Source organism: Pelobates fuscus, chromosome 6, assembly GCF_036172605.1.
Source record: "Pelobates fuscus isolate aPelFus1 chromosome 6, aPelFus1.pri, whole genome shotgun sequence".
Taxonomy (NCBI): domain Eukaryota; kingdom Metazoa; phylum Chordata; class Amphibia; order Anura; family Pelobatidae; genus Pelobates; species Pelobates fuscus.
Genome location: NC_086322.1, coordinates 20064256 through 20089069, shown reverse-complemented (window position 1 = coordinate 20089069; position 24814 = coordinate 20064256).

Below are 24814 nucleotides of genomic sequence, written 5' to 3'. Positions count from 1 at the left end.
TCCAAGTGAGGTCTCACCAGTGTTCTGTACAATGGCATGAGCACTTCCCTCTTTCTACTGCTAATGCCTCTCCCTATACAACCAAGCATTCTGCTAGCATTCCCTGCTGCTCTATTACATTGTCTGTCTACCTTTAAGTCATCAGAAATAATCACCCCTAAATCCCTCAGAGCTAATCCCTCACCCCTAAATCCCTCAGAGCTCCCCCAGACCTCTCCCTAGAGACACTCCTAGTTGTACTGAGTTTGGGAAACTTTCAAATAAAAAACTGGAGGACCTTTCTGAGAGTCCAAAAACTAAATCCACTTATATACAATACAGAGACACAGTAAACATGCCCATGACACTACCATAAACACACCCACAAAATGTCCCCAAAATGCAATGCAACCGTGACTCAGCAATGAATGACAAAATATGAAAAACACAAAATAAATTACATATTTCCCACCTAGGAACCCACATAGGTTATACATCCCCAGATAGCCTGGATTTGAGCGCCCAACACAAATTTCTGACCAGCCGCACACATTGTCCAGGGCATTTTGAGCTTTTGCCGGTCAACTTCGGGAGTTCCATGTGAATGAAATACTGAACGCACACTCTGGTTATTTAGTTAAGTTCGTTCGTATGGTTCATATGAACAAATCTACCGAACGTCGCTCTCCTGACATGTGTGGGAAGGAAGCAGGCGTTCATAAAAGCATTCCCGCGAACAAGATGGCCACCAGCACAGTTCCCACGTGTTCGTGCATACAGAACCGCCGAATTAGAACACTCAATTAAAACACATGAGATTTGAAGTGTCAGGAGAGGTTACCAGGGGTTAACAAACCCAGAGGTGTTCCGCAGTTCCTGAGTTGGTTCGGTTCCCGAATAGTACATATAAATCCCACAAACTAAGTCTGTTTGTAAGCCTTTTCCACGGCCCATAGTCAGTGGGCAGGAGGCTAGCTTCAACACTCCTCCAGGAGCCCGTGGCGAACATCCAGGCCAAGGGGCGTTTGTTACACAGCCCATATCTCTAAAAGTGTTGCATGAAGTCTGATTCTAAGTCAAGTGTATTACAATCACGCATTTCTCATAATTCATAAAGTATCTAGTCTGTGGAAAATAACAATTCATGATAGATTATGACCCGTCGTGTTCCAAAGGCATTTTATTACAAAGGAATTATTATATAGAAAGACAATCATCAACTTGGCTATATAAACATGCACCAATAAAATCTAACGGGCAGAAAACCCCCAGAAACAACTGAAAAATTCCAGGTATCGGCATAGTAAAGAATGCCTCAGAGTTAAACATTTATACTGAATGACCATGAGCTGGACAGAAGATTATTCTACTATATGAGGGTTATTTAATAGCTTCATTCTTTTCTCTGCAGTTTAAAAGACGACTGCAAAAGGCATCATTCTATATAAAGCTCGAATAGATATTATTATTTTGTTCTAATGGTTAGAAAGACTTTTAACTTGCGTAGTGGCTGCTGGTGAAGGTTTAAGATGGCGGGATGCATGAATCTGCCAATTAAATCTGACTCAACCCCCTCTCTCTCCACCTGTGGATCTATTGATCTATCTATTAAATATATAAATGGCTGTCAGATAACAAACAACCGCTTTATTTCATCGCGTGCAGGAAACTGCTTAATCTAATGAGTTACTGTTACCGAGTAAACTAGCAGAAGCCAAACACAGAGAGATGGATGCAGGTCTTCAGGAAGTAAGAAGTCTTTATTAACATACCGATCGGGCCTCAGATGAACTCCTGTTCCAAAAATATCTGAGAGACCAACACATGGTGTACATTCCTTATATAGCACTATAACTCCTCCCATTAATAGCTACACCCACATATACCTTTAACCCCTTAAGGACACATGACATGTGTGACATGTCATGATTCCCTTTTATTCCAGAAGTTTGGTCCTTAAGGGGTTAAAGGGACACTATAGTCACCTGAACAACTTTAGCTTAATGAAGCAGTTTTGGTGTATAGATCATGCACCTGCAGCCTCACTGCTCAATCCTCTGCCATTTAGGAGTTAAATCCCTTTCCGCATACACCTCCTTCCACTGCTAATAGATAATCTAAAGCTAATCTATTATTATAGATGGCTGATCTCATCCTGGTATTTTGCTTAGCTAGAAGATTAAGCGCTTGAGCTGTCTCCTTAGTAATAATCTCAACCAACGCCTGTAGTCTAATAATGCGGTTGAGCATATATATCGGAGTTCTATATCCATAAGTGCCATCTTCTGCCCAAGTAGCAGGTCCATAATAATTAATAATACGTTGAGGGGGCCACTCATCATCTTCCCAACTACCTATATTCAAGGATGCTCTCTTCCTTTTATGATTTACATCGTAAACCTTAACTCCCAAGGTCTCTCCTGTCTCAATTGGCAACAAGAAGAAGGATGGTTTGAGCATACCTAATACACATGCCCCTTCCCAATCTTGTGGTAACTCCGAATAAGCTTTCTTACCACAGATCCAGTATAAATTTGCTGGGGCTTTCCAACTAGATGTAGCAGATAAGTCAAACCATACCTCCTTTAATGAGTGTAATTGGCAAACAGATTAGTAGGCTCTGAGACATTTGAAGCTGACCACCAAGTAGTATTTTTAGTATTAACATTATAGGCTTTTTGTCCCAAGCAAGTTAGCTCACCTACAGACGTGTTATACATCGTCCCTTTCCTGGCTATACAAACATGACCTATAATGGAGGTTTTTAACCGCCCTTCCGATTTACTTCTAGTACTTACTTGATGATCAGACTGAGAAGGTACCTGTTGTTCATATGTCTCAGAACCAGGGTACCATATTTCCTTTGCCTCCCATGGCCACTGGTCTCCCATATTAGTACCTCCACACACATAGCAATTAGTTACATTAAGACTACCCGCAATACTCTCAGCCAAATCAATAAATAGGTTCTTATCATTATGGGGAATTTTATCCTCAACACTCATCTCCTCATCAAAGGAATGGAAAACCTGATTACTTTGGGTTGCCACTGTCTCAGTTTCAAGACCTACATATATTATTGTTCCTGGATCTACTCCTGTGCCATGTATTTGGAACCCAAAAATATTTCCAAATTTGTCAATAAAATGCTGGGGATTAGAGATGGTCATATGGACCGGATTACATTCCATAGATTTACAGTATGGTGTGGTAGGCAACCTTTGGATAATCATATCTTGATCCACGGTTTTTCCCCAGGTTGCCCACACTACACAAGACCAATAGGGACTGTGGCAAAACTAGCCACTTCTGAACTACATTCAGTACAGGTTGTCCGTAGGCTGAAGATATCATGTGTAACGTTTAATGTGTATGTATTGTACTATGGCCGTTCGCGTGCTGGCAGCCGTATGCTGCCAGCACACCAAGCATTCATACGACGAGGCACGGCTGTCCTGGCCGTTCGCCGTACGGATACGGGCTCCCCAGGTCGACCACACATTCCCAAGTCGTGTGGTGCCAATTCACCGATTGCAACATTGTTGCAATCGGTAATTAGGGGCTCTCCTGGGTGGCCGTCGATCCACTACCGACCATGCGGCGGTCGGCCATCTTGGATCCTTTGTCTCTGCGGCGGTGTTCGGTCGTCGAGAGCCTGGAGCTGAGAACGGCTGCTCGATGATTTGAGCGCCGCTGGACTTCCAGAGCGTTCGGGAGTCCCGCGTTCGGTACATTGTATGTCCCGTACTTATTCGGTACTTTTAGACCCGCTTTAATGTTTTATTGTATTATGTGCGGCGTTCGGTCAATTCAGCTGGGATCGGAGCGGTATTCTCACAAAGTGTGCGCTCCGACCTCAGCTATCTACCGAACGTTCGACTATTGCAAAGTACCGAATATTCTGTGATTTCTGTATTTTAATGTCAATTGTCGGTTTTGCTGCACGAGGAGATAATCCACTTAGTCGTCCATTTTAGTGGAAGTATCTTTCTCGTGCAGCAAGGCCTGTTGGGAAAGTCACAGTGCATGGTGGGAGAAATCCCCTGGAATTACTGTCTGGAAACCCCTTGCATGGGGAACTGTATAAATATGCTGCCTGTGAATAAACCGAGTTAGTTGACTCCCAAACTGTGTTTCGTCCGGTTATTGGGAGGATTGGGAATATTGCCTTGCTTTCTATTCTGACTGTGGATTTCCTAGATGTACCAACGGATATCGTATGCTGTTACACTGCATTCCGTTACAATTGGTGGCAAGCAACGGGATCCGAACCTTACAGCCGAAAAAGCAGCGTTCGTGGAAACTGGAACGACCGAACAAGGAAAGCAAGGGCAATTCGTATGGAGATTGATTATACCATACTAAAACGACAAACTTTAAAAGAGCTACTGGAAGCCAGGGGTAAGATAGCCAGCAACAAGTCTAAGGCTGTGCTGATCGCTGAACTGATGGAGGGAGACAGAGCCCGCAGCGCTACACCCCCACCAGCCAAGGAAGAGACCCCATTCCAAAAAGAGCTACGAACCAGGTTGGAGTTTTTACCGCAACCAGTACCGCTGGAAATACTGACCGTGATGGTATCGGATGTACAGGATTATCTGATGGCGACCAGCACACCAGCGACCCCGCCTAGGGCAGAGTCTGTTACTGCCTCCACCTACGGACAGGTAAAGCCCAAAGTCCCACATCACGCCTTTAAAGCGTTTTGTGAAGAAAAGGACGAAATCGATGGGTATTTGCAGGACTTTGAGCGGCTGTGCGATCTGCACGATTTGGAACCCGCGGTATGGGTGCCGCTGCTGGCAGGCAAATTATCGGGTAGGGCAGCTGAAGCCTACCGTGCTGTACCCCGAGAGGACAGTAAGGATTACCCTAAAGTAAAGAGGGCAATCTTGGAGAGGTATGCTATTACCCCAGAGGCATACCGGCGGAAATTCCGGGGCTTGCGCAAGCCTGAGAAAGATTCTCATGCAGAATGGGCGCACAAGCTGGACCAAGCATCACTAGGCTGGATACAGGCCAGCAACGCCACTAACATGGAGGAGTTGAGGCAGTTAATGCTGCTGGAACAATTTTTTAATGGTTTGTCCCCAGAAGCACAAGAATGGGTGAGAGACCGGAAACCACTCACCCTACCCGAAGCCGCTAAATTGGCGGATCAGCATTTTGATGCCAGGAGGCATCACGGGGCCCAAAATAAGACTCTCCCTCGGATTACAGGGCCCCCCAATAATTTTACCCCTACCGGCCCCACCGCACCCCTGCACAGGCCGGCACTGAATACTCCACCAGCCCCCTCCCGATACAACGGCAGGGCTAACATTCAGTGTCACACCTGCAAGCAGTGGGGGCACATTTCTCGAGAGTGCACCCAAAACCGGAGCCGGCAAGCTTGGAATCAGGTGCGACAAAATTTGGCACCCAGGGCTGCTGCGCACCATTATCAGGTAGCACCCGCCACCCAAGACGTGCTGAGCGCTCAAATTGAGGAGCCTCTAGGGGTGCTGCACGAGGTAATGTCAGTCCGAGCCACCGACAACCGACAGCATCATCGGCAGCTAGTGACCCTGGAGGGGAAGGAGGTGCAAGGGCTCCGGGATTCGGGAGCCACTTTAACTTTGGTTGCACCACATTTGGTACCAGGCGCAACCCACACTGGCGGCTCCGTGGCAGTACGAGTGGCCGGGGGAGCAGTATACCGGCTACCTACTGCCAAAGTTCATTTGGATTGGGGTGTGGGAGAGGGGACCGTAGAAGTGGGGCTGATGCAGAATTTACCTGCCGATGTTGTACTGGGGAATGACTTGGGCCAAATGACTTCCGCTTTTATTCCCCAGACTCCGTACCAGGAGGCCCTTCCCGTAACCACCCGGCAACAGGCTCGCACCACGGCTACACCAACGCACTCTGAGGCTCAGACGCTTCAATGTTTGGATTGGGGGCAGTACTGAGCCAAGTGGGAGCCGATGGCGGAGAACACCCCGTAGCCTATTTAAGCCGCAAATTGCTGCCTCGTGAAGTGAGCTACGCCGCCATCGAGAAAGAATGCCTGGCCGTGGTGTGGGCCCTTAAAAAGTTACAGCCCTATTTGTACGGACAACCTTTTTCCTTACTCACAGATCACAACCCGTTAGTGTGGCTAAACCGTGTGTCTGGAGACAATGCCAGGCTGCTGCGCTGGAGCTTGGCGCTGCAGCCCTTTGACTTTACTATCCATTACCGGCCAGGAAAACAAAACGGTAACGCTGACGGGTTATCCAGACAGACTGAACTCGAGAAGTGATCTGTGAGTACTCTCCCGGACATCCCCAAGCCGATCCGTTGGGATCAGACTGTGTATGCCGGCTTGGTTCTGGGGGAGCATTGTGGCAAAACTAGCCACTTCTGAACTACATTCAGTACAGGTTGTCCGTAGGCTGAAGATATCATGTGTAACGTTTAATGTGTATGTATTGTACTATGGCCGTTCGCGTGCTGGCAGCCGTATGCTGCCAGCACACCAAGCATTCATACGACGAGGCACGGCTGTCCTGGCCGTTCGCCGTACGGATACGGGCTCCCCAGGTCGACCACACATTCCCAAGTCGTGTGGTGCCAATTCACCGATTGCAACATTGTTGCAATCGGTAATTAGGGGCTCTCCTGGGTGGCCGTCGATCCACTACCGACCATGCGGCGGTCGGCCATCTTGGATCCTTTGTCTCTGCGGCGGTGTTCGGTCGTCGAGAGCCTGGAGCTGAGAACGGCTGCTCGATGATTTGAGCGCCGCTGGACTTCCAGAGCGTTCGGGAGTCCCGCGTTCGGTACATTGTATGTCCCGTACTTATTCGGTACTTTTAGACCCGCTTTAATGTTTTATTGTATTATGTGCGGCGTTCGGTCAATTCAGCTGGGATCGGAGCGGTATTCTCACAAAGTGTGCGCTCCGACCTCAGCTATCTACCGAACGTTCGACTATTGCAAAGTACCGAATATTCTGTGATTTCTGTATTTTAATGTCAATTGCCGGTTTTGCTGCACGAGGAGATAATCCACTTAGTCGTCCATTTTAGTGGAAGTATCTTTCTCGTGCAGCAAGGCCTGTTGGGAAAGTCACAGTGCATGGTGGGAGAAATCCCCTGGAATTACTGTCTGGAAACCCCTTGCATGGGGAACTGTATAAATATGCTGCCTGTGAATAAACCGAGTTAGTTGACTCCCAAACTGTGTTTCGTCCGGTTATTGGGAGGATTGGGAATATTGCCTTGCTTTCTATTCTGACTGTGGATTTCCTAGATGTACCAACGGATATCGTATGCTGTTACACTGCATTCCGTTACAGGGACAAAAATTATAATCTCTATTTGGGCAATCAGGATCAGTAGATCTTTTACTGGGACATAAGTATTTATCATTAAACCCATAAATGCGTTCCCATTTAAGATTACCAAATACATTCCAAGGTTTTCTACTACCAGAAATCGCCTTACATGCATCAAATAGCAGAACACCCGTAGAATGTATGGTATTTATCACAGTCCTATTTATCAAAGTTCCCTGGGAATTACTATTCCTAATTACCAACCAAATTGTACAGGGTTGGAATTGGGGATCGAAACATTTAGACTCTCCTGGTATTGGCTTGCACACACTATAATCAATATCCAAATATCTACATTTAAATACAGATCCCTTACATTCATACTGTGAGTGCCAGATGAGAGTTTGGGATATTTGGTTACCTGTTTTAGTAGTCTTAATGCAACTATCGCAATTCGGTATGTCTGTACTCCTACCTTCCTGAAAAATCACACAAATACCTAAACACACAATATAACACATAATTTCAAAATTCCTAATTTTTCTTCGACCGTACAACGGCACCTCAGCTTCCCGTTTGTGAGGGCTGCAAGGATGTTGTTCTTCTGATCCTCACTTTCCTTCACAGAGATCCCTACGAGACACTCTGGCTATGACACGTAGGTAGGTGGTCAGGCTTTATTATGGCCGTCAAAACACTTCTTGTTGATATCTGTTGTTATTCTAAATGTCCCAATATCTCCTCGTCACTCCGACTGAGTTGCACGCTTCAACCGGATCTTGCAAGGATTCTCAGGATCTGGGATAGCTTGCCAAGAGTCTGATGCTGGTTTAACCCTAGAATGATGAATCCACGGAGTCACCTCTGCCACCTTTACAGCTGTTGGGGTAGATAAAAGAACAACATAAGGACCCCTCCACTTTGGACCTAATGGAACAATATTCCATTCTTTTATCCACACTTGATCTCCTGGTTGATAGGAATGAACAGGTGGATATATGTTCACAGGTAACCTATCTTGCACTCATTTCTGCACCTCCTCCATAGTTTTACCCAACTGTACAACCTGCTGCTGAGTAATTCCTTCACCCAACTGATTTAAGTCCCCCCTTAGATTACTTAGTATGGGAGGTGGACGCCCATACATAATTTCAAAGGGAGACAAACCCATCCTTCTGGTAGGCGTACTACGTATTCGCAACAGAGCTATTGGCAAAAGGACATTCCACTTGAGCTGAGTTTCCTGACACATTTTAGCCAACTGGGTTTTTATTGTTCTGTTCATCCTTTCCACCTTTCCAGAACTCTGAGGTCTATAGGCTGTATGAAGTTTTCACTTGAAACCAAGCACATGAGTTAGTTGTTGCAAACAATGATGAATGAAGGCTGGTCCATTATCTGATCCTATAGAACACGGAAGTCCATATCTGGGTATAACTTCTCGCAAAAGAAATCGTACAACTTCTCCTGCCTTTTCTGTACGAGTTGGACAAGCTTCTACCCAGCCTGAGTAGGTGCACACAGCTACCAACAAATAACGATATCCCCCAGATTTAGGCATCACAGTATAATCTATTTGCAAATCTTGCATTATTTTGGGCACACAAAACAGATCTCCGAACTATGGCTTGAGTCAGACTAGATAACCTTGGTATATAGAAATGTTTCCTAAGAGATTCTTCCATACTATCTCTTCCAGTATGTGTACCATTATGGAAGTTTTGAACAATCTCTATAGCCAGAGATGTCGGAATAACTATTCCTCCATCTTCTAACTGATACCACTTATTCTCCAGATATTTCCCAGCTTCAGTCTTCAACCACTCCATCTCTTGGGTTGTATATATTGGAGTCCATTGAGACAGAGGTGCCGGTACAAGGGCTGCGACATATCCCACATATTCCTCTTGCCCAGATTCAGCAACATGTTTTGCTGCGTTGTCGGACATGCGATTTCCTTTGATGACATCACTATCACCCCTCAAATGTGCTCTACAGTGTATAATACCGACTTCCTTCGGTTCCCATACCGCCTCAAACAGTTTGAGTATTTCAGCCGCATACTTGATCTCTTTTCCTTCCGAATTCAGCAATCCCCTTTCTTTATACAATGCTCCATGTGCATGGGTGGTTAGAAAAGCATACTTCGAATCAGTGTAGATATTCACTCTCAGCCCTTCAGCTAATTGCAAAGCCCTGGTTAATGCAATCAGTTCTGCCTTCTGTGCTGATGTCCCTTTTGACAGTGGCCGTGCTTCTATCACCTTATCTATAGTCGTTACTGCATATTCTGCATAACGTACACCTTCCTTCACATAACTACTACCATCAGTATAATACTGTATGTGACAAGAGCAATCTCGCCACATTGCATTGGAGAAGCCTGGTTGCCCGCCTGCTGCCTTTGGACTATGGCCCTGGGAGATTGGGCCCTTTAAAAACCATATTCAGCCCTAACAGAGTGCATGTCACTCATTCTGGCCCTTTAAATACAGTGGGGTCATTCGGTACTTGCCCTGTGTGAGTGGTCATACCCCAGATAGCTATGCCATGGAGCCCATTCATACAATGAAAGACTATGGGAAAGACTTTGGCTCCATGGCAATTGAACTGTATGTGTGTGGTCTGAGCGCCATTCAGTAATAATGTGTGCTCAGACCTAAGCTATCTGGGGATATGTTGCATGTCTTTATTTTATGTAGTAAATGTAACCTTGTGTATTTTATTGTATTTTATGTCTTTTTGCAACCACGTGCTCAATGGAGTCTGCCTCTATCACTGGATATAATTGGATTATTTTCCCATTGTCTCCAGGAAAGAGGGCTCTGTAAAACCGGTCTGAGCCAGATAGCCATGTGCCAGCCAGAGCCCAAAAGATATTTTACTAACTTTTGAACCCCTGGTCTGATTCATGCCATTTTTTAATATGTTGTTCCCCTGAATGGATTGATTGTGCATATGTAATTTATGTGAATGTGATGTATGGTTTTAGAGTTATGAAAGTTGGGTAGAAAGTATGTTTAACTGTATGTATAATTTAGTTTCCTCTCAGGATAAGGGGAGGGAATATGTGGGATGTAACTGATATGTGATTGGTTGTTTTATACCTCCCTGTGGGCGGTCCTGTATTTGAAAAGACTGTAATAAAAACCAGGCTGGGTGTGCCAGCACCTCAGACCACTGCTTGACCCTCAACATGGAGCCTTGTCTCGTTCTTGGGGGGGATTCACTGTATGCTGTTGGAGACTGATTGCCAGGAATGTAAGCTGATGTATGCTTTTCCTGTTCGTCTGCTAGCAGCTATTCGTGAGGTTCCAGTTTGGAGTGCTATTTTGTATCCAGTTCGGGAGTTTGCAGTGCTATCTTATTCCCTTGTATGCAGTTCGGGAGTTTGGTGCATTCACTTATATCCAATTCGTGAGTTTTGGTGATTTTACAGTAGCTGTGCCTGTTTGAAAAAGGGGATTATCGCCTAAACAGATTTTAACCCCTTGTCTGCTGAAACGGTCCGTTACACTGTATGTCTGGATTCTGGATGGGAAAATCATGAAGATCAGGCCTGCTTGAAAACACTTCATCCATTATCTCCAAACAATCATGTTGACTTTCAGTAGTCTGAGGCAAAAGGGTAGCTGGATTCAAATTGTTGACGGTTTCGAGGTGTACTCTTGGATTTTCACACAACATAGCCTGATATTTGGTCATTTGACTGTTGCTAAACCAATGATTTCCTTTATAATCCAATAGGGTCTGTACTGCATGGGGTACTCGCACATAGAGTTCCTGACCCAAGGTGAGCTTGTCAGCCTCTGCTACCAGTAGGGCAGCAGCAGCCACTGCTCGCAGACAAGGTGGAAGACCACTGGCCACTGCATCCAACTGTTTGGACATGTAAGCTACCGGTCTTTGCCATGATCCCAAGTATTGAGTTAATACTCCCACAGCCATTCTTCTTTGCTCATGCACATACAGATAAAAAGGACGCGTGTGATCTGGTAAACCTAAGGCTGAAGCTCTCATAAGAGCTTTCTTAACATCTTCAAATGCCGTCTGTTGTTCAGAGGTCCACAAAAAGGGGTCATATTCTGTTCCTTTCACAGCTTCATATAGAGGTTTCGCCAATATTGTATAATTAGGAATCCATATTCTGCAGAATCCTGCCGCTCCTAAGAATTCTCGCACTTGTCTTCTACTCTTAGGTATAGATATCCAACACACTGCTTCTTTTCTTTCAGGTCCCATCATTCTTTGACCTTTGGATATATGGAATCCTAAATATTGTGCTTTCTTCCTCGATACCTTGTATCCTGCTCTCCATAGAATATGAAGCAAATCATAAGTGGCTTGTTGGCATATCTCTTTAGTAACAGCCGCTATCAATAGATCATCCACATATTGAAGTAGTACACATTCTCCTGGGATGGACTTGAAATCTTGCAAATCCTGGCTTAATGCAGATCCAAATAGGGTAGGTGAATTCTTGAACCCTTGAGGTAGTCTGGTCCAGGTCATCTGACGCTTTGAACCTGTAACACCATCCTCCCATTGGAAAGCAAAGATATGTTGACTCTCAGCAGCAATTTGAAGGCAAAAGAAAGCATCCTTAAGGTCTAGAACTGTGAAGTAGGTTGCTCCACCTGGTATCAAAGCAAGCAGATTGTAAGGGTTGGGTACAACTGGGTGTATATTAACTACTGCATCATTAACTGCTCTCAAATCCTGTACAGGACGATATTCGTCCGATCCTGTTTTTTGAACAGGTAATAATGGAGTGTTCCAGGAGGATGTACAGAATTTTAGGATGCCATACCTTACGAACTTATCCAAGTAGGTTTGTATGTTTTCCTTAGCCTTTTGGGGTATGTGATATTGACGTAGGCTTACAGGATAGGCCCCAAGCTTTAGTTCAATGTGTATGGGTGGGATATTACGAGCAAGTCCTGGTGGATTATTCTCTGCCCATACTCCTGGAATGTCAAATAAGGATTCATCACTCTTAGGGTTAACACTTGTCACTATGGAGTAAAAACGCCATTCTTCTTCTCTTGGCACCGATACCGCCATTATGCCTGGTAATCCATTAAACTTCAGAGACGTTGATCCATTAGGTAAAAAGGTTATCTGGGCTTGATGCTTCGATAATAGATCTTGTCTTAGAAGTTGAATCGGACACTCTGGCATATATAGGAACTGATGCTTCACCAAATGGCCTCCCAGAGTACAAGTGCGACTCTTAAGAACCGGTCTAGCTGCGCTTCTCCCAGTAGCTCCTATCACAGTTATAGTCTTCCCCGAAGGCGGAGCCACCATCTTAGTTACCACGGAATGTTCAGCACCTGTGTCAATCATGAAAGAACTTCTCTTTCCCCCTATTGCTACATCGACCATAGGCTCCGCTCGGCCAAAGGGGATAGAGCCCGGTCGGTATCAATAGTCTTCCATGATAGTGTCAGCCAGACCCACAAAATCTCTATCCTCTCTTTCTCTAGGTCTTTGCGTGGGTGGATAGTATCTGTCTCCTTGAACACTTCCTCTACTATTCCCACTGTTCCCTCCATAACTTCCTCTTCCTCTATAATTACCACTATAACCTCCCCGTACTCTTCTCTCTCCTTGTCTGTTGCCTTCAAAATGCTCTCTCTGTGGACACTCATTCTTCCAATGTCCCTCCTTTCTACAAAACGCACATTGGTTCCTACTTAAAGATCCCTTACTCAGCCTATTCTCGTCTCCTCTATTCACTTCCCTTCCCTGTCTTTCTACGCTTGTGATAGCTACCGCTAGCATATCTGCCTTTTTCCTCATTTTACGTTCTTCCTCCCGCTTTACCTCAGTCTCCCTATTCATATATACTTTATTTGCAATCTCCATTAGCTGTGATATGGACATCCCTACAAATCCCTCTAATTTCTGCAATTTCCTTTTAATATCACCTTGGGCCTGGCTGACAAATGCTGAATTAATCATCCTAGAATTCTCAGGAGCTTCTGGATTAAGAGGAGTATACAACCCATAAGATTCCAACAATCTCTCATAAAAGGTACTAGGTGACTCATCAACCTTTTGCAACACCTCAGCCGTTTTTGACATATTAATTGCCTTCTTCCCTCCTGCCTTCATGCCAGCAATTATGGCTTCCCAATAAGCCCTTAGTTGGGGCATGTCAGCACCATTCACTTTCCAATTTGGATCAACATTTGGATAATGGGCTGCAGCCCATGCAACTGGATTGGCCTGATTTTGAGTACGGGACGTTTCCTCAAGCGCTTTAATAGCCGCTTGATTAATCCGGGTCCTTTCCTCACAATTAAATAAAGTTAATAATAATTGCTGGCAATCAGCCAGGTGGGATTATGTGTTTGGATAATTGAAGTAACCAAATCTGTCATGACTTGAGGTTTGTCAGTATATGAGGAGTTATGAGTCTTCCAGTTAAATAAATCAGTCGTAGTGAAGGGGACATATACAAACACTGGATCTGCCCGTTGTATTTGGCCATTCTCATCCACGTGTGTTGGGCCTGGTGTAAGTCGGAGGGGCATTTGGTAATGTCGGGGTTGGAGGCTACCAGTCATCTGTCGGGTTAATATGGGACTACGATACGATGATTTCATAATGAGTTCCGGTCTAGGGGTAGTAAGGCAAGGGGAGTGAGGCGGATTAATTTTGCTGGGCGGAAGTTCAGTCAACAGGATATTACGGGCCGAACTGGGAGGAGCCTGACCAGGAACCAGAAGTGACATCAGTTCCGGATATATGGAACTAGTGGGGGCCGATACCGGAAGGGGAGGGCTCAGAGTCAGTGGGCTGGACTCTGAAATAGATGCATGAGTGGGTAGGGACAATGGAAAAGGGGGAGTGGCATCACCAGTAACACCACCTCTAACCTTAGAGGAAGTGTAAGGGGGTGGGTAGGGAAGTTCAGTTTCAGAGGGAGAGTCTAAAATGGGCGGGGTTGCGGCCCTAATGGAGAGGCGAGCCCTGGCCACCATGAGACGACATTGCTCCTCATGGCATACCTTAACCCATTTAGGCAATTCTTCTACAATCTGTTTCCAACAATCAATATACGGAAACTGATCATAAAATTCAGGCCTACTAGATACAGCCGCGTGCACACGTTGTACCAAAATTAGATCGAGGCTACCACGTGGTGGCCATGCGGTCACCAGGATAGGCCATTCTCTACTACATAAGGTAGTCAAACGTTTTGGGGACAATTTTACCCCAAAATCACAAGCTTTATATCCCTTTGTAAAATTCTTCAACATACACGACAAGGGATCAACGATCTTTGAGTCAGACGCACCCATACTGGCAACGGAGCGTCTAATACAAAGAAACACAATACTCCAAATACACTTCCAACAGTCACACTTGTTTCCCTAGCAACAGCACCACGTGGCACAGTTGCTAAGCCAAATATTCACACACGATAACACGCAGAGAATTCTCGTGCATACAGTGATATCACAGCGTCTCACTCACAAAGAATTACCAAACACTAGCTACTTACCTCTATAACTATAAATCGCCTCTACAATTATCCGTATTATAAATTAACTTTTAACTAACCGACTATATCACATTCTAGTAATCTCATCTTTACAGTCAGTGGTTATGGTACAGTTAGTAAGTAGTTATAATACAGTTTTAAAGTCACAGATCAGTTAGTAACAGTTATGGTATTATACATATAACATAAAACAACAATTGTTAGTAATTTTTACACAATGTCAGTGGTTATGGTACATGTCAGTGGTTATGGTACCGTGCGCTATTTTACAGTTATACACACAATTTACACTCCCACTAGAGGGGCAGGGCTCAAGCTTTCTAACAGGACATACAATTTAACCAATTCAGGTTATTGAATACACTCCCACTAGAGGGGCAGGGCTCAAGCTTTCTAGCAGGACATACAATTTAACCAATTCACCAACTACAGTATATTTAACAACATTTACAATAATCCCAACTATTCTAACTGGCCAGCACCTCGAGAGCTTTCGATCTATTTGTACACCAGAGATTCGATAAGTCTTCGCTGCCCAGACATTACATATAGCGAACTAGAGGGCAGAATTTACACCAATACCCTTTTAGTCTATATACGCTATCAATAATTTAGTGGCTGGATTTACAAGCAAGCACACTTAGTCAGAGATAGGGCGAGATCTAGCGGACGGAATATACACCAATATCCGCTTAGTCTCCCGGTCTCCCCGACCTAGCAACCAAAATTTACACCTAGCATGCTAGTCAAGATAGGACACCGGTGTCTGACATGAAGTATGTCCACCAAGTTTCTGTCTGACTATACCACCTATATTAGACGGGCTGACTACAGAGTGTCTAATGTCCAATAAGCGTTGTGCCTTCGGTTCTTCCTTCCAGAGGGAAGGGGCCAATTCCAATAACTGGTTCCAAATATAAAACCCCTTGTGGGTCTACCGCTCTAACGGTATCAGTCTTACCTGTTAGTTCCTGGCCCTGGGTTCACATTCAAACGACGGGGAACCCCGGTACTCACTGCGCAGAAGCCGATGATCTCCTGGACAAAAGGCCAGTGGCGCCGAGACGAAAGGAGGTCCACGCAAAGGTCCAGGGGTGCTGCCGTGGAGAACGTTGGTAAAGTTTTACCGTCTCAAATCTCTGCGCCAGCTTCCGTGCGATGAGAAGTTCCCGCCAATGCACCAATTATGTTACCGAGTAAACTAACAGAAGCCAAACACAGAGAAATGGATGCAGGTCTTCAGGAAGTAAGAAGTCTTTATTAACATACCGATCGGGCCTCAGATGAACTCCTGTTCCAAAAATATCTGAGAGAGCAACACATGGTGTACATTCCTTATATAGCACTATAACTCCTCCCATTAATAGCTACACCCACATATACCTTTAACCAATCAATGAGGAGAATATAGACTTGTACATCTGGTCAGACCACATGGCTCATCCAAGACAAAGGAAATAAGTGCAATTTCAGTTCCTGCATTCCTGCACATGCTCAGTACATTGATGACAGTATCCTAGCTATGTGTAGCTAACTAACTGACACAACATACACATATACCACGTGGACTAAATTTACATTCACTGAAATTCCACCACATTTTCTTATATGGTTGAACAGAGGGTGATCCAGAATCCAGGCTAGAGGTATTGAATGAGGATATGGGAGGTGAGCATTATAAAACTCTATAAGAAGCAATAGCAGCGTTCATCTTTATCCTGCTGGCTGTGATGATGCTGGATGTTGAATTTTGAATCTTGTAATGAGGAAATATTGGCCACTAGAGGCCAATCCTCTAAGAAACGTTTCTAAGAAATGGCAATGTTTACATTTCTGTGAGAAAAGAGGCAATGCCAAATCCTCTATTTTAGGATGTAATGGTTTTAGTGCTTAGAGTGTCTCTTTAAGAATAACATGGTATCTTACTATATAGAAATATATATCTGACTGTCCAAATAACTTTACAGGAAACTCTCCAAACACCATGATCACTACAGCAAGCTGCAGTGGTTATGGTGCTAGCAAGCTTCGCCCATTGGCTGATAAAGTAACAGATGTTGTAATTCAGCTATCAATATATCCCATTTCCTTCAGACTGACTATATCCTCCTCTGCCTACACCGTGTCTAAAACCCCATAACATTCCTGAAGGTAGGTGGCCACGTTTGTGATGTTTTTCTGAATTCCTATGCAGGAGGAAGAAGATAGGTATTGCAGGAGTTAAGGCAGTAAACCCACAATGTGTCCGCAATCAGCTTCAGAGCCCTCGGCAGACAGCATGTAAAATACCTGTATTTAGGATATTTTTATAATTGCCACATAATAGAGTGAGCTGGAAACCTGCGCTGAGACCAGAAGTAACCCAGTACATGGCATACCGGCAAACTAATAATGAAAGGGAGCATGCGGGGCAGAACAAAACATGTTCTAAAATAGGCCTGTACAGAACCACGTCATTCCCTGCCTTGTACTTAATCCAGGCATTAACCCTGAGTGTCCCAGAGATAACGCTGCAATAGTACGCGCAATGGCTGCCCAGGGAAAACATCACCCCCCGCCTTTATCCTATCTCTTTAATATAGGAGTTGTCAAACCTCCAGGCATTCTATTGACCGCTTTGTGTAAGATAAAACTGAACTGATCCTGTCAGTGCCCTATAGACTTAGCATTGAATATTGCAGAGTTCTCACAAGCAAATTTAATCCTGCTGGGTTCTAAAAGGGTTACATTTATGGAATTATTTAATTCTCATTCGACAATAAGAAAACGGGGAGTTTATTGACAGGGCCACAAACAGTTATCCCTTTCACCGTCCGTAAACGGGTGGGAAAATGTAAAATTAAATTTAGCAAATTCATCAATTAAAAAAAACGTGTTTATACAGAGACAGAATAAAATTAATATTCATTACAATGCTACTGTAACACAGCACATCAGCAAACACCCCTCTGATTTACAGGATTCTGTGAAGGAATGTGACCGGGGAGATCCCCCCACCCACGATGCTGTAGATTTGTTTTAGCCTTAGCTTTTAAAATAACATCTCAACAGGAAGATTCACAAAATATCGGTGAAAGCACAGCAATATATTCGTTTTTGTTACTTTTTCTAACTTATTTGAATAGATCCTCATATTTTCTTTAACATATCATTTTTTTTAGAACAAGACTGACAGAAGGGACGCCATAACAATATTTAGGGTTCAGTGAAAATTCAGCAGTTTAAATGACCCCATCAATATTAACAACCAATGCTTACCATTTAATAGAATTAGGGAGAAACAATATGAAAACATGGGGAAAAGGGTAAATAGTAAGAAGGGGGTGTGATGTCAAGAGAAATGTGTAGGCATTGCACAAAGTCACTTTATAAAAATAGAAATCCAGCGCACTCCCTTATCTACTAAACAGCTACTTTGATGCTGACAGATTTGACTAGTTTTATTAAAAACACCTAATCTAGGCAAATAATAATGGGGGTTTAGTTACATTATATGATCATACATTGCATAAGCCTGCCACAACGTCAATGTACCCCATCTTTGGCAGGTCCTACTCTCACTGCCAACTGTCTACTAAATGAGCTACTCACTTGGGGAAATCCTTCCATCTCGAGTTCTCTGCAGTACAAGGCTTAAATAGGGTCCTGAGATGAGACACCTGTGCAGTGGCGGATCCAGGGGGGGGCAACGGGGCAATTGCCCCCCCCGAGATTCTCCCCTGCCGGCTAATGCAGGGCTGGCATTGCCCAAGTGGCAGCCCTGCAAAGTGCCTGCGGACCGGAGGGGAGATCAGAGGGAGAGAGGACCCGGGAGCTCAGCCTGCAGCTCCTCCGGGTCCTCCTCTCGCGAGATTTGGAGCGTTGCCGCGGTAACCACGGCAACGCTCCAAATCTCGCGAGATGAACTCTAGCCTTGTAGCTGGGTTTGAGTTCATCTTACCGCCACTGGGACCACCAGGGATTCCCCACCGGACCACCAGGGACTAAGAAATGTCCCCCCTCCTCCCAGTAAAGGTAAGAAGGGAGGGGGACATGAATATATTATTTTTAATTAAATTAAAAAAAAAAAAGCCTCCCTACCCTCCTTACCCCCCATACACACACTACCACACACTGCCCCAGAAACACTGCCCCCATACACACACTACACACAATGCCCCATACACACACTACCACACACTGCCCCAGAAACACTGCCCCCATACACACACTACACACAATGCCCCATACACACACTACCACACACTGCCCCAGAAACACTGCCCCCATACACACACTACCACACACTGCCCCAGAAACACTGCCCCCATACACACACTACACACAATGCCCCATACACACACTACCACACACTGCCCCAGAAACACTGCCCCCATACACACACTACACACAATGCCCCATACACACACTACCACACACTGCCCCAGAAACACTGCCCCCCATACACACACTACACACATTACCCCCATACACACACTGCCCCACAAACACTGCCCCCATACACACAATACCACACACTGCCCCAGAAACACTGCCCTATACACACACTACCACACACTGCCCCAGAAACACTGCCCCCATACACACACTACACACACTGCCCCATACACACACTACCACACACTGCCCCAGAAACACTGCCCCCCATACACACACTACACACACTGCCCCCCATACACACACTACCACACACTGCCCCAGAAACACTGCCCCCATACACACACTACACACACTACCCCCATACACACACTGCCCCACAAACACTGCCCCCATACACACACTACACGCACTACCCCCATACACACACTGCCCCACAAACACTGCCCCCATACACACACTACACACACTACCCCCATACACACACTACACACACTGCCCCACAAACACTGCCCCCATACACACACTACACACACTACCCTCATACACACACTGCCCCCATACACAAACTGCCCCCATACACACACTGCACACACTGCCCCCCGTACACACACTACACACACTGCCCCCATACACACACTACACACACTGCCCCCCATACACACACTACCCCCATACATACACACACTACACACACTACCCCCATACACACACTACACACACTGCCCCACAAACACTGCCCCCATACACACTGCACACACTGCCCCACAAACACTGCCCCCATACACACACTACACACACTGCCCCACAAACACTGCCCCCATACACACACTACACACACTACCCCCATACACACACTACACACACTGTGTTGCGGTCACCGGCCCGCCGAGCCTCACGGTCGTGCCCGACCGGCACGACCGCTCCGACTACACGAGCTTACCTGCTCGTCGGCGAGCCGGGAACCGCGCGTGTAGTTCTTCCGGGCATCACGCCCGAATCCAATATGGCGCCGACCACGTGGTCGCGTCTATGGATAGCCCCGCCCCCGAGAATTATACTAACGTGTGCGTGACGTCACGACGTCAACGCACACGTACGTTCTGGGGTCAGAGGTCGCCCTCTGACCAATCATAGCTTAGAGAGGGGTATTTAAACCCCTAATTCACCCTAGTACTTTGCCATGTCGTGGTTTCAGTTTCCTGGTTTCCTGAAAGTGCTAGTTTCGTGTTTCTGATTTCCTGGTATCCTGATCCTTGGCGTTTCCCTGGTTATTCTGATCTCTGGTTTCCCTGACTTGGCTTGTCTTATCGGTATTGAGTATTTTCTGGCTTCCTTGACCTCGGCTTTCCCTTTGACCATTCTCTGTCTCTAGCGTATTAGTCCGGCCATTCTAAGGTCCGGTTTACGCTCTGTCCTGTTATTTTTCCTTTTCTGACTTATGTATATGTTTACATAGATTCTGCGTGCTGGACCACATTACTAGTCGTGACATTACGACATGGCCATGGATCCTGCAGAACTATGCAAACATATGATCGCCTGTGAAAATAGGGTGGAGGATATGGACCACAGGTTAGACCAATTTGCTCAGGCATTTCAGACCTTGCTCCAGAGGACTGCCTATTTAGAGGTCCCTCCTGTACCACCTGTGGTTCCGCCACCTGTAGTGGTTCCCGTACCACATAAACCACCGTCCATAACTTTGTCACCGCCCCCTCATTATGGAGGTGATTCTAAGGAATTTAGAGGTTTTTTAAACCAAATAGAATACCACTTTGAGGCCTCCCCAGGTTCATTCCCAACAGATAGATCTAAAATAGGCTATCTGATGAACCAATTAACTGGAAAAGCCTTGACTTGGGCTAACCCCTTATGGGAAAGTGGTGACGCAATAGCCCGTGATTACAGTACCTTTCTTACGGCCTTTAAGGCTACATTTGAACCTAAAGGCAGGGAGAAGAACGCTGCCAAAGCCCTTATGAGAATCAGGCAAGGCAATCGTTCTGTAGCCGATTATGCAATAGAGTTCAGGACATTAGCGTCTGAGGTTGATTGGACCAATAGCGGTCTGGTGGCTGCTTTCTCTGAAGGTTTAGCTGAGAATATACAAGATGAAACTGCAGCTAGAGACCTTCCGGTTAGTCTTAATGAGTTTATTGCCTACATGATAAACATTGATAACCGGCTCAGAGAGAGAGAGAAAAACAAACAACGTAACAGACGTTCTAATTTGTCCATAGCTCCTCGTTTCTCTAACCCAGTGGTGAGTAGCCAAACGCCTCTTCCAGAACCTGAACCCATGCAATTGGGTAGTGCTAAACTCACTGAGGCAGAGAGACAACACAGACGTAACGAGGGGTTATGTATGTATTGTGGCAAGAAGGGACATCTAAGATCGTCATGCCCGGTTCGGCCGGAAAACTTGCACACCTAAGGCACGTACGGGGACCGACCTTAGGTGTGATGTATATGTCCCCTAAATTGACTAAGAACCGTTTCCTGGTCAAAGTAACCTTATCTTTCGAGAACACTACTGTTCAGTGTGAGGCTATGATTGACTCTGGGGCAGCGGAGAATTTCCTAGACAAAGAGTTCTCTGCTAAACATCTCCTGCCCTTAAGACATAAAGAGAAACCTATAGCAGTCGAGGCCATTGATGGAAGGCCTCTTACCCAGCCTTTCATCACACACGAAACTCTGCCAATCACTGTTTCAGTGGGTATTCTCCACTCTGAAGAAATTACCTTTCAAATCATATCTTCACCTACAGTTCCGATAATACTCGGTTTCCCTTGGCTCCTGAAACACAATCCACGTTTAGATTGGATTGAAGGAGAGATTGTGAGTTGGGGTGAGAGATGCAAAGGTGTTTGCTTTAAGCAAATCCCACAACCTATTGGCACCATTAATGTTCCTGTTACACCTCCCTTGACCACACAAATTCCTCAGCAGTATATGGATTTGAAAGAGGTATTTAACACGGTCCAGTCAGAAGGGTTACCTCCTCATAGACCTTATGACTGTACTATAAACTTATTACCAGGGACTATGCCTCCCAAGGGAGGAGTCTATGCCTTGTCCCCCCAGGAAAATCTTTGTTTGGAGGAATATATTAAGGATGCTCTCAGAAAGGGTCATATCCGTAAGTCCTCCTCACCAGCCGGGGCTGGATTCTTCTTTGTCTCTAAAAAAGAAGGAGACCTACGCCCTTGTATTGATTATAGGGGTTTGAATAGGATTACCATAAAAAATGCCTACCCTATTCCCCTTATATCAGAGCTATTCGACAGATTAAAGGGAGCTCGAGTCTTTACCAAGCTCGATCTCCGAAGTGCCTACAATCTAGTCAGAATTAAGGACGGTCACGAATGGAAGACCGCATTTAACACCAGAATGGGACATTACGAATACCTGGTTATGCCGTTTGGATTATGTAACGCTCCAGCGGTATTCCAGGATTTTATCAACGATGTCCTAAGAGAGTACCTTCACATGTTCGTTCTAGTGTATTTGGACGACATTCTCATCTATTCCCCAGACCTAGAGACACATCACGAACATGTGAGAATTGTACTGAAAACCCTGTTACAGAACGGCCTTTACTGTAAACTGGAGAAATGCCAGTTTGACCAAACGGAGATACAATTCCTTGGATACGTTATATCTCCGTCTGGTTTCCAGATGGATCCTCGTAAACTGGAGGCAGTCTTACAGTGGCCATTACCCAAGGGCCTTAAAGCTACTCAACGCTTTATAGGTTTTGCGAATTACTACCGCAAATTCATAAGGGGATTTTCCTCCGTGATTTCCCCTATAACCAATTTAACAAAAAAAGGAGCAAATTGTATATCTTGGCCCAAAGAAGCAAGAGAGGCATTTGAACGATTAAAATCTTTATTTTCCTCAGCACCTGTCCTGACCCATCCTGATCCATCCAAACCATTTATCCTAGAGGTGGATGCATCAGAGACAGGAGTTGGAGCCATTCTGTCTCAAAGAGAGAGTCCTGATACGCCTTTACATCCCTGTGGATTTTACTCTCGCAAACTCACACCTGCAGAGAGGAATTACGACATAGGGAATAGGGAACTTTTGGCCATTGTACTTGCCCTTAAGGAATGGAGGCATCTCTTGGAAGGTTCCAAAGAGCCACTTTTGATCTTTACTGATCATAAGAATTTGGCTTATATTGGGGACGCTAAGAGACTGTCCTCTCGTCAGGCTAGGTGGTCATTGTTCCTCTCCCGATTCAATTTCGTAATTACATACAGACCTGGTACTAAAAACACCAAGGCAGATGCACTTTCTCGGCAGTTTGAGACAGATGAAGTTCCGGAACAGGTGATATATCCTATTGTACCTCCTGAATGCCTCATTGCCACTACAGTTTCCGAAGTGTCTTCTCCACTCTTCTGTGCCATAATAGCAGATCAAACTCAGGCACCTGTGGGAAAACCTCCGGACAAACTGTATGTGTCACCTCAGTTTCAAAAGAAGGTACTAGATTTGTTCCATGACAGCCTCACAGCGGGCCATCCTGGAGTCCATAAAACTCTCTCTGCCATCTCCAGGAGATTTTGGTGGCCTGCTCTTAGAAACGATGTCAAAGATTATGTTGGGGCATGTCAAATATGTGCTGTTTCTAAAGTTCCTCCCAGGTCACCTCCTGGACTATTACAACCACTGCCCATACCTAGTGCTCCATGGACCCACTTGGCCATGGATTTCATTGTGGATCTACCCAGTTCAAACGGGTTTAATACAGTCCTTATGGTCATTGATAGATTCACGAAGATGGCACATTTCGTCCCACTTAAAAAATTACCATCTGCTCAAGATCTAGTTCAAATATTCTTGAGAGAGATCTTTCGGTTGCACGGTGTACCCAAAAGCATAGTATCTGACAGAGGTACCCAGTTTGTTTCTAGGTTTTGGCGTTCCTTTTGCAAACAATTGGGCATCGAACTCTCCTTTTCGTCAGCATATCACCCTCAAACAAATGGAGCAGCAGAGAGGGAGAATCAGTCTTTAGAAGCCTATTTACGTTGCTTTATAAATGCCAATCAATCTAACTGGTACGAGCTCTTACCCATGGCTGAGTTCGCCAGAAACAACGCCACTCATGAATCTTCTAATCACAGTCCATTCTTTGTTAATCAGGGTTATCACCCCACTGTTTTTCCTTCTGCATTCTCAGACACAGAAATCCCCGCTTTGAACACCCGTTTAGATTCGATTCATGATACTTGGGATTCCGTCCATTCAGCTCTGCAAAAAGCCTCATTACGAGCGAAGGTCCAAGCTGACAAGAAACGGGGCGCTAATCCTGTCTATATTCCAGGTGACAGGGTGTGGCTCTCCACAAGACATATCAAGCTTAAGGTCCCGTCCATGAAATTTGCCCCTTGGTACATTGGTCCCTTTCGAGTTACCCAACGTATTAATCCAGTGACCTATACTTTGGCACTACCGGCTCATATGAGAATAGCGAATACTTTCCATGTGTCTCTGCTCAAGCCCCTTACTTGCAATCGCTACACAAGGGTATCCACTCCTCCTCCGCCCTTGGTAGTGGGTGATCAAGAGGAATACGAAGTCCGTTCTATCATGGACTCCAAATTATCCAGAGGTGTCTTGTC